This window comes from Dromiciops gliroides, chromosome 4 (genome assembly GCF_019393635.1).
Source record: "Dromiciops gliroides isolate mDroGli1 chromosome 4, mDroGli1.pri, whole genome shotgun sequence".
Lineage (NCBI taxonomy): Eukaryota > Metazoa > Chordata > Mammalia > Microbiotheria > Microbiotheriidae > Dromiciops > Dromiciops gliroides.
Window position 1 is genome coordinate 19,713,242 of NC_057864.1, and position 15,894 is coordinate 19,729,135.

A 15,894-nucleotide genomic window follows, 5' to 3' on the forward strand; every position below is an offset into this window, starting at 1 on the left:
GTGAATAAAGATCTATTTAGCTTTCTAAATTTGATTCCATTTCTCTCCTCTAAGCTCAGTATTTCATTTGGGAGTCAATAACAACTTTTCTACCATACCCTTTTTACTATTCAGTCAATAGTCATTCATGGACTATAGGCAATAGTTTATGCCAGGCTTTGTTAAGAAACAACGATAATTAGTACGAGGACCCTGCTCTCAGGAAGCTTACACTCCGAGGGAACAAAATAAGTACACAAGGAAACATAGAAACTAATAACAGCTAGCATTTAAAAGTGCTTCACAAATATATTATCCTAACAATCCTGGGTGGTAAGTACTATTATGACCCCCATTTTACAGATGAGAAAACTGAGGTTGAGACTTGCCCAGGATTACATGTCTGGCAAGTATCTGAAGTCAGATTTGAACTTAGACCTTTCCAATTCCAAGTCCAACAATCTAGCCACTACACCAATTAGTATTTAAGAGACTGAAAATAAACCACAATGAGTACTGAGGAAGGCAAGAGCTCTACAGACAATAGGATCTATCAATGAAGGCTTCCTGCAGGGTATGGAAATTGTACTGTGCCTTGAAAGATGAGTAGGATTTCCATGAGCAAACAGGAGTCATAGGCCATAGCTTGAGCAAAAGCAAGGAGTCAAGAAACAAGTCAAGTCAACAAGTAGGCCCTGTGCTAAGTGCTGGAGGTGGGAACACAGGGAAGGCATTTAGGACATTGGAGTTGAGCAGTTTGCCAGGAGTTCAGAATCCATGAAGCCAGAAGGCTGAAAAGACAGGGCAGGGCTAGGAGGTCAAACCAGTTTTAAAAGTTATCAGGCTATACCTCCTGAAAGCCCTGATGGACAAATATGCAGAAGGACATGCATTTGGGGGGGAGGGGCAGGTAGCTAATGTGGGCATGTGTTTTGCATGAGTACACCTATTTGTTACCAAGGTTTTATATTTCCTTCCCTCCCCCTTCCCCCACTGTGGAAGGATAAGAGGTAGAAAAAAATAAATATTTGGCAGTTTTAAAAAATAAAATTCAATTTAGAATTGTAAAGTTATACATAGACTTAGTAATTAATACCACTTTTTTTTTTAACTTCACCTGCTTTATGAGCTCCTTGTCAGGAAAGGAGGTCAAAGTCTCCCATGGAAAGGGTCAAGCAGAATAAAGCAAGACAGTCCAAGTTGAATCTTAAGTCAGGACTTATTATTATCATAGGTCTTATTTAATTTATAAAGAAAGTGTGATGATGTGCATAGAATGCTGAACATGGAGTTAAGAAGACTAGGAATTGTATACTGTCTCTGATATGTACTACCAAAGTGACTCTGGGCTAATTATTTCATCTTCCTCAGCCTCAGTTTCCTTATCTGTAAAACTGGGAAAATAATATCCATAATACCTCCCAGAAATGGCACAGACTTCAAAATAATGCCTATAAGATGTTTTGAAAAATTAAAGGCACCATGAAAAAATTACTTATTACTCCAAAACTTTGTTGTTGTTGTTTTTCCAAATCAATAATTCAATTCATCTACTATGTGAAGAGCCCTGTCCTAGGTGCTAAGAATAAAAAGGCTGGTAAGATGAGTCCCTTGCCCTCGTGGGGAGATGGGAAAATTCCAACACATGAACACATGTATACTTAGAATAAAGTAGAATATTATGAAAGAGGCAAATAAAATTATGTTTGAGGTTCAAACATAATTTGAGAATCAAGTGAGGCTTCAAGGAGGGCATGGCATTTAAGGGGGTCTTTGAAGGACAGTTAAAATTTAAATAGGGAATGTAGCAGTTATTGAGTTCTAAAAATGACTGGGTTTCAAAAAACAAGGGGCATGTTTTAGATACATGGACTACTGTAGTTTGGTTGAATTACAAAATATATGAAGAGGAGTAAAGTAATATAAGATTGGAAAGAAAAATTAGGGCCAATATATGAGAAGCCTTGAATGCCAGGCTAAGGACTAGCAAATAGAAAGTCAGTGAAGGATTTAGAACAGCAAGGTGATAAGATCAGAGTTGGACAGTAAGATTGTCTGGCATTCAGAGGTATGATGGAATACAGAGTTTTCAAGACTGGAGGCAAGGACACTAGCTAAGGAGCTATCTTAAGAGTCTAGACAAGAGGCACTGAGAATATAGACCAAGGTAAACTAACAAGGTAGTTGAGATAAGGCTGTCAAGAATACTGATAAAATGCAACTTGATCCCTCCTCCTTTGATATGTTTGAAAACCCCTAGATTGAATTTAGCTAGCCTTGCTTCTTCCATTCTTGACCTATACAATTGATTATTTGAGCCCAAATATAGGATGTTACATTTATCCCTTTTAGAATGCCTGCTTTTCTTATTTAATGTATTTTGAGGAATATAATTGTAGGTTGTTTGAGCTGAAGGGGATCTTACGGATGATCCAGTTTAATACCCTTACTTTATAAATGAATAAAGTGAGGTTCAGAGAGATTCAGTGATTTGCCCAAGAACACCTAGTAAATTAATGACTGAGATCCACGTTGACTCTGGTTCTTTCAGTTCCTAGTCTGGTGCTTTCTCCTTCACATATCCACACCAGGATGTATCCTTAAGCAAACAAACTCCTGAAAAATGAATGATTAACTAATGAGAATTTTTCCCCTTCCTGTTCCTTTCCTTCTTTGTCCCATAACCTATAACACCCATACGTAAACGTGTTGATCAGTTCATCAAGCAACATTTATTACACACATAACAGATGCAAAAAAGGGCAAAAGCAAAAACAAAATCTTGACTCAAGGAGTTCACATTCTAATGGCGGAGGTAACATGTAAATTTAAGTAGATACTTGCAAGAAGTATGCAGAGCAGAAGGAAAGCAACTTTAGAGGGAAAGACTCAAGTGGCAGAGGGGGCCACAATGATCTTCTACAAAAGGTGGCATTTGGTTTGAGTCTTTAAAGAAGCATAGGTGAGGAAGGAGAGGATTCCAAACTTGGGAGACAGCCTTTGTGAAAGCACAGAAATAGGAGTCATGGGTGGAACAGCAAGGAGGCTGGTGCCAATGGACCATAGAGTTCATGAAGGGGAATAAGATGTGAGTACTGGAAAGGTATGTAGACAGGATGGGGAGAGCATTAAGGGCCAAACTTAAATGCTTTGTTTTTTCCTGGAAATAATAGGGAACCCCTGAAGTTTATTGAGCAAAAGCATGACATGGTTAGACCTAAAATTTAGGAAAATCACTTTGGCAGCTGTGTGGAGAGTGAATTGGAATAGAAAGAGACTTGAGGCATGGAGATTGACTCAAAGGCTATTGAAATAGGAGGAGGGCGTGAACTAGGATTGTGGTTATGGCAATGAAGATAAGGGGATGGATCCAAGAAAAGTAAAAGTAGAAAACACAAGCGTTAACAATGGACTGAACATGGTTGGGCAAGGGGGTGAGTGAAAGAAAGGAATTGAGGATGAAACTGAGGTTACAAACTTGTGCTACTAGGAAGATTGTGGTACTCTTGACATTAATAGGGAAGCTGGGGAGAGGGGAGGTTTATTAGAGAAAGATAATGAGTTCTGTTTTGAATATATTGAGCTTGATATGCCCATAGGATATAGTTAGAAATATCCAAAAGGCAGTTGGAGATGTGGGATTGGAGATCAGAAGAAAGACTAGGAATGAATATATAGATCTGGAAATTATCTGTATAGAAATGATAATTGAGGGGGCAGCTAGGTGGCGCAGTGGATAAAGCACCGGCCCTGAATTCAGGAGGACCTGAGTTCAAAGCTGGCCTCAGACACTTGACACTTACTAGCTGTGTGACCCTGGGCAAGTCACTTAACCCCCATTGCTCTGCAAAAAACAACAACAAAAAAAAAAAAAAAAAAAGAAATGATAATTGAATTCATGGGAGATGATGAAATCACTAAGAGAAAAAGTATAGAGAGAAAAGGGAAGAGAGCCCAGGACAGAGTCTTGGGGCACAGCTACAGTTAGGGAGCATGACAAAGATCAAAATCCAGCAAAGGAGGCTGAGGAGCAAACAAGTAGAAGGAAAATTGCAAATATTGCCAAGAAAGTGCAGAGAACAAGGTGTGGCGGTAAATGCGTACCAACTGGGTCTCTGGTGGGGGCGGGGGGGGGGGGGGGGGGAGGTGGCCGAAATATGCCCAGGACACAATTTAAAGTTCAATCTTCATTTAAACATTTTCTCCATCACTTTCTTAAGTCTACAAGAACAACAAAACAATAAATTAAGCTTTGTTTTGTAGCATTTGCCAGTTTCCAAAGTATAAATGTTCACACTAAAAATTTAAAAAATTTAAATTTAACAATTCTCTCTCCCAACTGTTTTGAGCTGACTCTAGCACACAAGAGACGGGAGGGAGGGGCGGGGGGGGGGCGATATTCAGAACGTGATATGCAGTATTAAATGCCACTGATTGGTCAAGAGGGATAAAAATTAAGAAAAGGACCTTTAATTTGACAATTAAGAGATCACTGACAACTTTGAAGAAAGGAGTTTGAGTTGAATGAGATCAGAATCTAGATGGCAAAGAGTAAAGGAGTAAGAGAAGAAAAAACAGAGGCACCAGCATTACATTTTTCAAGAAACTTAGCTGAAAAGGAGAGCTATAAGGTGATAGGCAGGTGGAATGGTAGAATAAGTGAAAGTTTGGGGAGGATAGGAAGATACCCCATCCGTCTGTGTGTGTCTGTGTGTGTCTGTGTGTGTCTGTGTGTGTCTGTGTGTGTGTAGCAAGAAAGAAACCAATGTTGTTGTTCAGTCATATCTGACTCTTTGTAACCCCATTTGGGGTTTTCTTGGCAATGATATTGAACTGGTTTTTCACTTCCTTCTCCAGCTCATTTTACACATGAGAAAACTGAGGCAAACAAAGTTAAGTTATTTTCTTAGGGTCACAAAGATAGTAAGTGTCTGATGCTGGATTTGCACCCAGGTCTTCCTGACTCCAGGCCCAGCATTCTATTCACTGAACCAGCTAGCTTCCCCAGAAACCAATAGATAAGATTATATGGAAGATTTAAGTCAGGTACAATGACTCTGCTACTGCTGGAGAGGATGAGAAGGAGTGGGATCAATACCACATGAAAGGAGCAGCTAGGTGGTACAGTGGATAAAGCATCGGCCCTGGATTCAAGAGGACCTGAGTTCAAATCTGACCTCAGACACTTGACACTTACTAGCTGTGTGACCCTGGGCAAGTCACTTAACCCTCATTGCCCCACCAAAAAAAAAAAAAAAAAAGACTGCATGGAAAGGGGCTGGCTTTAACAAAGACAAGGGTCACCTCTTCCTCAGAGGCTGTTGTGGAAGAGGAGATAGTGAGGTATATTGTCAGAGGGGTGTGGGATGAGGAAAAGAGGAGAAGAAAGAACTCTTGGGGAGAAGTGTGAGGTGATGCACCCATTGGGTTGATGGGAGGAGGAGATGCAGTGGGATGAAGGCTTAGAAAGACAAAAAGACTTGGAACAGCTGCACTATGGAGTAGGACAGTAAATCAATTAGAGAAGAGTAGGATTGCAGAGTAGGGTTGCCTTACTGTCATGAGGGCCCAGTTGAGATTAGACAACATAAAATTTTAGTGGCCCGAATCAGCATTTTGGAAACTTCTTCCAGTTCCTTTCAGCAGCTTGTGAACAGGTAGGAAAGAGGTAGATCAGGGAAATAATCAGTGCTGGAGTTTGTTGAGATATAGTTGGCAGTAGGAAAAGGGGGCAAGAGATTCAAGAGTTGAGGCTTGCATAGAACCAAACTGTTTAACCGAGGGCCAGAGATTGGGACAGAGGAAAATTTAGCCAGAGAGGGGTGGTGATGGAGAAGCTGGAGGTCACAGTGAAGATAAAGCAATTAGGGGTCAAAAAGCATATGATTAAAGATTATCATGATTTAAAGGAATTTCAGTGTTCATGAATATGGAAATAGGACATTTGTGGATAATGTTAAAATGACAATGTTGAGACTGATAACATGAGGGGTGGGGCCATCAAAAGAGTATAGAATATCTCCACTTTGTCACTGTGTGACCTTTGGCAAGTGACCTTCCCACCATTTACTCCTTTGTACATTGAAAAGTTTGCAATAAACCCTTTTAAGCCATGATGGTCAGCATTTCCAGATCCCTTCTGTCTCTAACATTCCATGTTCTAAGGTTCCCCCTCACCCTAGCTCTGACATTTTGTGTCCTAATATCTGTCTCAGATCTAATATTCTATGGTTATAGATCCTTCCCAGCTCTGACATTCTGCAATTCTATATAACATCTTCTCATATATAAATTTCCCCTCTGATATGAATAGAATGTACAAAACGACTCATAAAAGGAGCTGCCTGAGATTTGGAGCTGAACTCCCATCGTGAGTGTGAGGTTTTTGGACATTTTACTTCTCTCTGGAGGAACCACAGAAATAGCCCAGCTGGAGATCCCATCATGAGCTAAAGATGTTCTATAGCTGCCTTTCTCCTTGGGCAAGGAGCCAGAGAGTCATCAAGATCTGTCCATCCCCTCAACATTCTTCTCCTCCTCCTCCCACCTTCCCATCTGTAGCAGGCTAATGCCCGGGTCCCTAACAGGGCTCCCTAAAGCTCTCAGTCCTTTGCTTTCTGAACTCTCTTCTCCTCCAAGCATCCCTCTGGGGATGGAGCTGAGGGTGGGGTGATTGTTGACAATACTCTGTAATCACTCCAAGATGGTTTGTGAAATACCTGTCAGGATGTCTCTCCCTTCCAAGACTAATGGAAAAGCTGAATGAAATGCTTCATGCTTATCACCATTTTCAGAGATTTGGTTTCCTCTGGAAATAGAATCATAGAATGAGAAGCCAGCAAGTCCAACCCTCCCATTTTAGACATGAATAAACTGAGGTCCATATAGATTAAGGCAGAGCTTCTTAAGCTTTTTCCACTACTGACCCCTTTTTGCCCGAGAAATTTTTACATGATCCCAGGTATATAGAAATATAAAATAGGTATACAGAACCTTTTACTGTTGCCAGGTTTTTTGTCATCCCCACATTCAGTTACACGATCCCATATGGGGTCATGACCCACAGTTTAAGAAGCTAAGGATTAAGAGACTTGCCCAAGGTCACATAGCTAGGAAATGGTCAAGGCAGTTTTTTTCATTCTCATGAATAATTTCAATAGTAACTTTTAGGAAGAACAACATTTTTCCCCTTTATTTTCTCCATCTCTTCTAAAATCTCACTTGGATTCTGAATTATGATAAGTAGATTACCACTGGTTTTCTAGGGCTAGGCCAATATAACATAAGATCCACATATAGATGAGGAAAGTGGGATAGATAATAATAATTGTCACAGCAGCAGCAGCAACAGCAATAGCAGTAGATAGAGGGGTGGGCCTGGAGTCAGGAAGACTTGAGTTCAGATGCAGCATCAGACACTTACTAGCTTTATGTCCCTGAGTAAGTCACAACCTCTGTTTGCCTCAGTTTCCTCATGTGTAAAGTGGGGACATTATAGCATCAACCTCATAGGGTTATGAGAATCAAATAGGATTATATATACATACTGTGATGTTTAAAATCTAAATTGTGGTCGCCTTAAATCAGAAGCTTCAGCTCCAGTCTAGCCTAGAGTTCCAGCCTGGTTGGGTTCTTCCTGAAGTCCTCCTCCACAAGCCTGCTTTAATCAGGAACACTCCAGCAAGCTGTTTGTGGAAGCTTTTTATAGGTCTGGAACAGAGGCGGTCCTTACACGCTGCTTCAAGCTGATTGGTTGGCATCATCCAAATCCATTGGCTTTGAAGGTGTTCTCAAGTTGAGTTCACAGTCTAGCTTCTGAGAACAATACCTTCTTAAGGGATAGCCAGGTGTGGTTACAATCCAGTTAACTTGAAGTAGGCTAATCAGCAGTCAATCACTCTCACTTGATTCAATCAGTCTAGATTAATCTCCAGGTGGGTCTTTGAGTATCTGCTAAATCCCATTATTTCATCACAATACATACATATATAGTCATATAAATCTTAAAGTGATAGATGAATCATATATAGATGTCACATTAAAGAAATCATATATAAATATTATCTTTCATCATATTTGGATCGGGGAGACATCTTCATATAGATAATCAGACTCATGGAAGCTGATGAGATCAAGATCTAACTGAGGGGCAGCCTGACTTTGTTTTCAATGTATTGAGATAGTGTGGGGTACTTTGCTATCCCCAGGAGTTCCTGGGGGCTCCCATGGAAACACATATATGAGTTTATGCCTCTGAATTTTTTTCAAGATGGCCGGTCCTTGCTTCTCCAGAACTGCTGACAAAAGACAGAACTGGAATCCATGGATGAATGTTAGACAAAGACAGATTTAGCCTTTGGATAAAGAAAAAATTCCTAATAGAGCTTTCCGACTATTCAGTAGACTGGTTTAGAGGGATAGTGAGTTCTCTCTCCCTAAAATTTATCAAGCAGAGCCTGAGTGACTCCCTTCTCCTTGTTGGGAATGTTGTAAAGGGAATTCTTGTTCAAGAATGGGTTGGACTGGATGACCTCTGAGGAGCCTTCCAACTCAAGGATCCTTGGATTGTGTAGAGGTAGAGAATCTTCACCCACTTAACCTGGAAGTCCTCTTTCTTGACTATGGGTCACCTAGTGGCTGGTACTGGGTAGAGAAGACCAAGTCAAACAATGCCATACTGTTCTAGGTTGTCTTTTCATATATTTTGTGTAAACATGCTGGAAGCCATTGAAGTATTTTCATCCAGGTGGCCATTTTGTGGAGGGGGAAGTGAGAGAATAGTTGGGGGAAGGACAGGGGAGAGAGTTAAATCAATAGTGAGTAGTAGCTCCTCAGGGGATCTAGTTTTCCAGAAAATGCCCAGACTTTAGAGTGGAAAGACCTTAGTAATCATATAACAAACTCTCTAGTTTTACAGAGGAGGAAACTGAGTCCTAGAGGGATGACATGACGGTCTAATGTCAGAGTCAGTGGGCAGCAGAATCTAAATCAATCCACATCTCCATCAAATGTATAGTATTGATGAGGGGGACAGGGAGAAGAAGGATCAATAGTTTCATTAGTAAGGGAAATTGGGATCTGAATCTCTCCCCATCAATGCAGACAGATAACTTTGTATCTGGCTTAAAGTCTTAGGAAACAGGTTGGTACTAGGAGAAGCTAAGTAAGAGTCTGGCCCGTGATTACACAGATGGACATATTAGAGAGAGCACTGGACTTAAAGATATAGAATCAAAGGATTTGACAGTTGGAGGTGACCTTAACAGCCATCTGAGCTGTTATATTATATTAAGAAAGAATGTAAGGGGCAGCTAGGTGGTGCAGTGGATAGAGCACTGGCCCTGGATTCAGAAGGTCCTGAGTTCAAGTCTGGCCTCAGACACTTGACACTAACTAGCTGTGTGACCCTAGGCAAGTCACTTAACCCCAATTGCCTCACCAAAAAAAAAAAAAAGAAAAAGAAAAGAAAAAGAAAGAATATAACATGCCCAGTATCTATCATCCATCCATCCATCCATTGTCTATCTATCTCATATGTCTATTCATCTATCTTTCTTTATTTCAATCTATTTATCCATCTGTTGTCCATCCATCTATCTATCATCTATCTATCTATCTCATATGTGGGGACCAATTTTTAATTGGGTAGTGTTAGCTAAGTGGCTTGCCGCAATATTGGGGCAAGGAAGGAGACCAGCAGCCTCCCTCAAAACAGAACAGGATTTATTTTAACAAGAACAAACTTTTAAAACACACACACACACACACACACACACACACACACACATACACACACACAAACAGGATCAGTAGGATCAAGGGAAAGGAAATAAAATGAGAAAAGGGAAATTATACAACCTGAAAAAATGCCACCGCCCAGCAGAACGCCTGTCCCCTTCCAGCTTCCAGCTAGAATGCCCAATTCTCCTCCCCCAATCCCAGAAAACCCCAGACAGCCCCAGCCAATGGGATGGCTGCTCTGACAGTCACATGACTGCCCTCACTAGGCTTCCAATCATTATAATTTTGCCAGGCCCATGTAGGCGTCGGCGACTGGTGATGAAGTGAGGTGCCAGCGCCATGGCAATGGCTACAACCAGTAGGTGGAGCACCATGTGGTTTGCGGGGCCCCAGGCCAGTGTGCAACAAGGCATAAAAACCTCAAATAACAATTAATTCTTTACAATATGTCTATTCATCTATCTTTATTTCAATCTATCTATCCATCTATTGTCCATCCATCTGTCCATCCATCCATCCATCCATCCATCATCTATCTATCTATCTATCTATCTATCTATCTATCTATCTATCTATCTATCTATCTATCTATCTTCTATACCACACAGGCTTGATAATACCAGGACCATTTCTCTGGATTGCATGGGTATGCCAGGGCATAGATACCAAACCCAAATTTGGAGGTGGCAGAGGGAAGGAGAGGGAGAAAACCCCACAGGATGACCTATTCCAAGTCATGCAGTCAGCACAAAATCGGTTTCTGGTCCCAGGAATTCCCAGTGGAACCGTTTGGAGGCAGAAGCACCCCCAGCAAGCCAATGGATGTTTGTTCCCCACTCAAACATCCCCCACAACAGCTGTTCCCTGCCCACCCAGAGCTGCTAGAAGAGTCACTGATGATTTACAAATAGGCAGCTTTCAAAATGTTAATGACAGTCACTCTCCTAGCTAATTACCATTTAATCAGACATTAATGGAGTTCCGTGTCAGCCCAGGGCTTGCTGGCTTGTAAAGGTCACAGAGAGCTATGTGTCTATTGAAAAGTGGTCCCTTTTAAAAGGGATGAAGAGATGTTCCAGGGGACGAAGAAGGTCTTTACTTTTCTACACCCCTTTCTGGTCTCATGGTGCATCTTTAGACAACTACTTGCAAACCCCAGCCCTTCAGCCTGGCAAGGGAAAAGAGGCAGGATTCCTGCTGCTGCCCCAGCAGGGTGGTACACACTTGGAGTCCTTGCTGAAGCTGTGGGATGGCTAGAGCTCAGAAGCTTTTAGATGCAGAAGGGCTAAAGCCCGAACCCCCATGAGTGAAGGGCCAGGAGGCTGCCCGGGGGAGGCGGGGGGGGGGGGGGGGGGAGGGGTAACCCAGCCCAGTTAGGAAGTGGAACAGGTCAAAGCTTCCAATGTGGTCAGACCTATGAGTGGCCAGTGCACTTCGATACTGGGTGAAATGGGGAGACCCAATCTCAAACAAACAACAACAGCATTCATGTTACTGGGCAGAAAGGGTGTATGCCCTGGGCACATCCTCAGTAATAATAACACCAGCATTTAGCTGAGGTTATTGAGGTTCTCAATATGCTATCTCATTTGATCCTCAGCTGTGAGGTGGCTGTTAATAACCCCATTTTACAAATCAGAAAACTGAGACTAGGAGAGGTTGTTACTTGCCCGGGGTCAAATAGCTAGTAAGTGTTTCTAAAGCAGAATTTGATTCTGGGTCTTCCTGACTCCAGGTCTACCATTGTATCCACTGCACCCCACCCCCACCCCAAGCTCCCTCTAACAGTATCCCTAGAGGTCATGAGCAAATGTTACGTTGCCCACTTGCAGGAGCATGGTGAGACTAGAAGATCTCTCAGGTGCATTTCAGCTCTATGATTCTGTGACTAAGATGATCCAGGAGGGGCAGCTAGGTGGCGCAGTGGATAGAGCACCAGCCCTGGAGTCAGGAGGACCTCAGTTCAAATCTGACCTCAGACACTTGACACTTACTAGCTGTGTGACCCTGGACAAGTCACTTAACCCCAATTGCTTCACACACACACAAAAAAAGATGAGATGCACCAGGAACAGCTGCCCAGCATGGAAGATAGTACTTGGGCTGGGTTTCTAGTCTCAGCTTTGGTAGCAAAAGACTGTGACTTGTCAAAATTTGCTTCCCTTCTCTAGGATTTGTATCATGATCTGTGAAAAATGAAGGAGTTAAATGTGACAATATTCTAGCCAAAGCTAAATGCCTTAATCTCCTAGTCACTACCTTAATGGTCCCAGGTAAGCCAATCAACCTCTTTGGGTCAAAGCTGCCTCATCTGTGCAAGAGAGAGTGGTCCAGGACACATCCCAGAATACAGGACTGATAGGGACCTGAGAGTCTTTTAGTCTAACCCCACTCCTCCCTTATGGGCTCATGAAAATGCTGCCTGGGGACCTCCATCCAAGGGAACTCCTTCTACCTTGAGGCAATTCTGCTTATTAAAAGACTGTTCCTTCTATGGAGCCAAATCCTCCTTTGCAACTTCAAGTCATTGTTCCCAGATCTGTCTGGGACCAAGTGGAACAAGCCTAATTGAAAAGTGACTTCCAGCTTGGAATTCAGCTCTTGTTTTATGATTACATGGTCTCTAAGGTCCCTTTGAGGGCTAAATAGTCTATGTTCTTTTTTATTATAAAATTCCTTCCAGCCCTAAAATCCACTGTTCTTCATTCTCTCCCAGCTCCAATGCTCTCACTCCTAAGACTCCTCCAAGCTTTGACAGTCTGTGTTCTAAGACAGTGGTATTAAATTCAAGGAGCTACATATTGGCTGAGGAAACCACAAATTAATATTATCTATAATGTATGATATTTCTCTTTATTTTGCTAAACATTTCCCAATTACTTGCAGCTCAGAGCTCCCTCTAGGCTGGTTTAACAATGTGATAGCTGCCAGGGAAAAACTCCTCCATTGGAAGCCCACTTTCCTAGAAGAAAAATTTGTTTGCATGGCAGACAATAGTATATAGCAGGAACTTGTATTTGAAAGCTACCTTATTATTTATTTGTTTGTTTGTTTGTTTGTTTTTTGCTCAGGGCAATGAGGGTTAAGTGACTTGCCCAAGGTCACACAGCTAGTAAGTGTCAAGTGTCTGAGGCCAGATTTGAACTCAGGTCCTCCTGAATCCAGGGCCAGTGCTTTATCCCCTGTGCCACCCAACTGCCCCCTTATTTTTATTTTTAAATAAACATTTTGCCCATCAATTGGAGAATGGCTAAATAAGCTGTGGTATAAGATAGTGATGAAATATTATCGCGCTATAAGAAAAGACAACCAGGATGATTTCAGAAAGGCCTGGAAAAACTTGTATGAACTGATGTATGGTGACATAAGTAGAACTAGCAGAACATTGTACACAGTGACAGCAATGTTGTTCAATAAAGAACTGTGAATGACTTAACTATTCTCAGCAATACAAGATGATCGAAAGGACTAATAATGAAACATACTATCCACCTCCAAAGAAAGAACTGATATTGATTGAACACAAACTGAAGCATGCTATTTTTCACTTTCATTTTTTTTTCTTTTATTCAAGTTTTCTTGTACAAACTGACTAATATGGTAATGTTTTATGTAATTACACATGTATAACCTAAAAATTTAATTAATTGATTGATTAACATTTTTATTTAAAGTTTTGAGGTCTAAATTTTATCCCTCTTTCCCTCTCTCCCCTCCCCTTCCCTGAGGCAGTAAGCAATCAGATGTGGGTTATACATGTGCAATTATGTAAAATATTACAACATTAGCCATTTTGTATAAGAAAACTTGAATAAAAGAAAAAATGAAAGAAAGTGAAAATGGCATGCTTCAGTCTGTATTCCATCAATATCAGTTCTTTCTTTGGAGATGGATAGTATGCTTCATCATTAGTCCTTTGGGATTGTCTTGGATCATTGTATTGCTGAGAATAATAAAGTCATTCACAGCTCTTCATAGAACAACATTGCGGTCCCTGTGCACAACATTCTCCTTGTTCTGCTCACTTCCTTATACATCAGTTCATACACATCTTTCCAGGCTTTTCTGAAATCATCCTGGTCATCATTTCTTTTTTTTTTAGCGAGGCAATTGGGGTTAAGTGACTTGCCCAGGGTCACACAGCTAGTAAGTGTTAAGTGTCTGAGGCCGGATTTGAACTCAGGTACTCCTGACTCCAGGGCCGGTGCTCTATCCACTGCGCCATCTAGCTGCCCCCTGGTCATCATTTCTTATAGCACAATAATATTCCAACACTATCATATACCACATCTTGTTTAGCCATTACCCAATTTGGGGACATTCCTTTGATTTCCAATTCTTAGCCACCACAAAGAGAGCTGCTATAAATATTTTAGTACAAACAGGTCTTTTTCTCTTTTTTGGGATGCCTTTGGGATATAAACCTAGCAGTGGTATTGATGGGTCAAAGGGTATACACAGTTTTATGGCTCTTTGAGTATAATTCCAAATTGCTCTCCAGAATGGTTGGATCAATTCACAATTCCAACAGTGGATTAGAAAGTCATCTTATTTTAGAAGGAAACATGTTCTGGCACTTTCAAATGGATCAATTGGTTACTTTCTTAGTTTTTAATTTTTTTTCTTTTAACTATGAAAATAATCTATGATGTCTATTACCTATTCTTAAAAAAAAAAAAAAAAAAACCCTGAACTAAACACAAGCCTTCAATTTCAAAGGAGGAAATTGGAGACCTTAGAACATCCAAAGATGTATGTGTAAGAGGGATACCCCATACCCTTCCATCAATAATCATCAACGGTTAGGACTTATTAATTGAATCAATCAGAGATCTGAACTAATCCTGAACATTTCCACTGAATCAGTCAATCAGTGGCATTAAACTAAGTCTAAATGTCAGTACACAGGAAATATATTGGGAGTGGCTGAAGAGACTGAATCACACTCTGTGGGTTCTGTATTAAATAGCAAACTATTTGGAACCTGGACATTTGTGTGCCTGGAAAGTTCAGTGGAAGTTGTCTTAGCCAAGACTATTGATGGAGAAAAGAGGAAGAGAACAGCCTTCTTCATCCCCTCTTCCTTGATCAGAGGAAGACTTTTGGAACTTCAGAAGTTCCAAAAGATTTTGGATTTCCCATCCTAGCAAAGTCCCCAGAGAAGCCGGTGGCAGTGTCTACATAGAACAAATGACACAGTTAAGAAAGACAACTTCAGAAATCTACAAGGAACATGGCAGAAAGTTACATTATACCTAAGAGAAATTTCTTGAGGGCCCTACAAAAGGAGGAATGAACACTTACTTACAGCAAAAGGATTTTAATGAGCTGTAAATTATTTCCTTTGATATTTGTGCTCTACATTTGAGTTCACTTTCCCCTGGACTCTGTATACAATTGTGGAAGAGCATATCTCTGGTTTGGGGCAGGGGGGATGGAGAGAGGGATGACATGATATCATGTCAACTGAACACCACCACTGGTGGTATACCACATTAATAATATTCATTTCTGAAAGCTAACTAAATCTGACTGGCTAATTGATATTAATTAATAATCAGTGAGAAAAGCACACCATTGGGGGTTTATTTATAGTACTATATCACCACGCCAAATCCCTCAGGGTCCCCTATAGCCATGATGGGAGAAGTAGAGGGTGCCATTTTAGGTCCCAGACAAATAGTGTTAGCAGGAGTTGGGAGAGCAAAACCCAAGCCTCTGATAAAAACACCAATAAATAATTTCTGGACTAGTGATCATTGTGTGCAAAGCAATCAAGTAAAATCAAGATTAGGTGGGAAACAATTCCTATTATGTCTTGAAAAATATTTGAGATGGAAAGAAGACAAGGCCATGTCATAACAGAAAGAGAAAGGAGCAGGGGAAAGGAACACACATTTATATAGCACCTACTATGTGATAAATACTGTGCTCAGCACTTTATAAATATCATATCATTTGGTGCTCCCACAAACTCTGGGAGGTAGGTACTAGTTGTGATCCCCTGTTGAGAAAAGTGAGATTGGTAGAGGTTGTGACTTGGCCAAGGTCACAAAGCTAGCGTTTGAGGTTTGGGCCAAGATTGGTCATTATAATTTCACAGCATTTAGTTTCTGTTGTTTTGTTGTTATTTCTATTTTTCTCCCATATACTATTTTCCTGGTTCTTCTAATT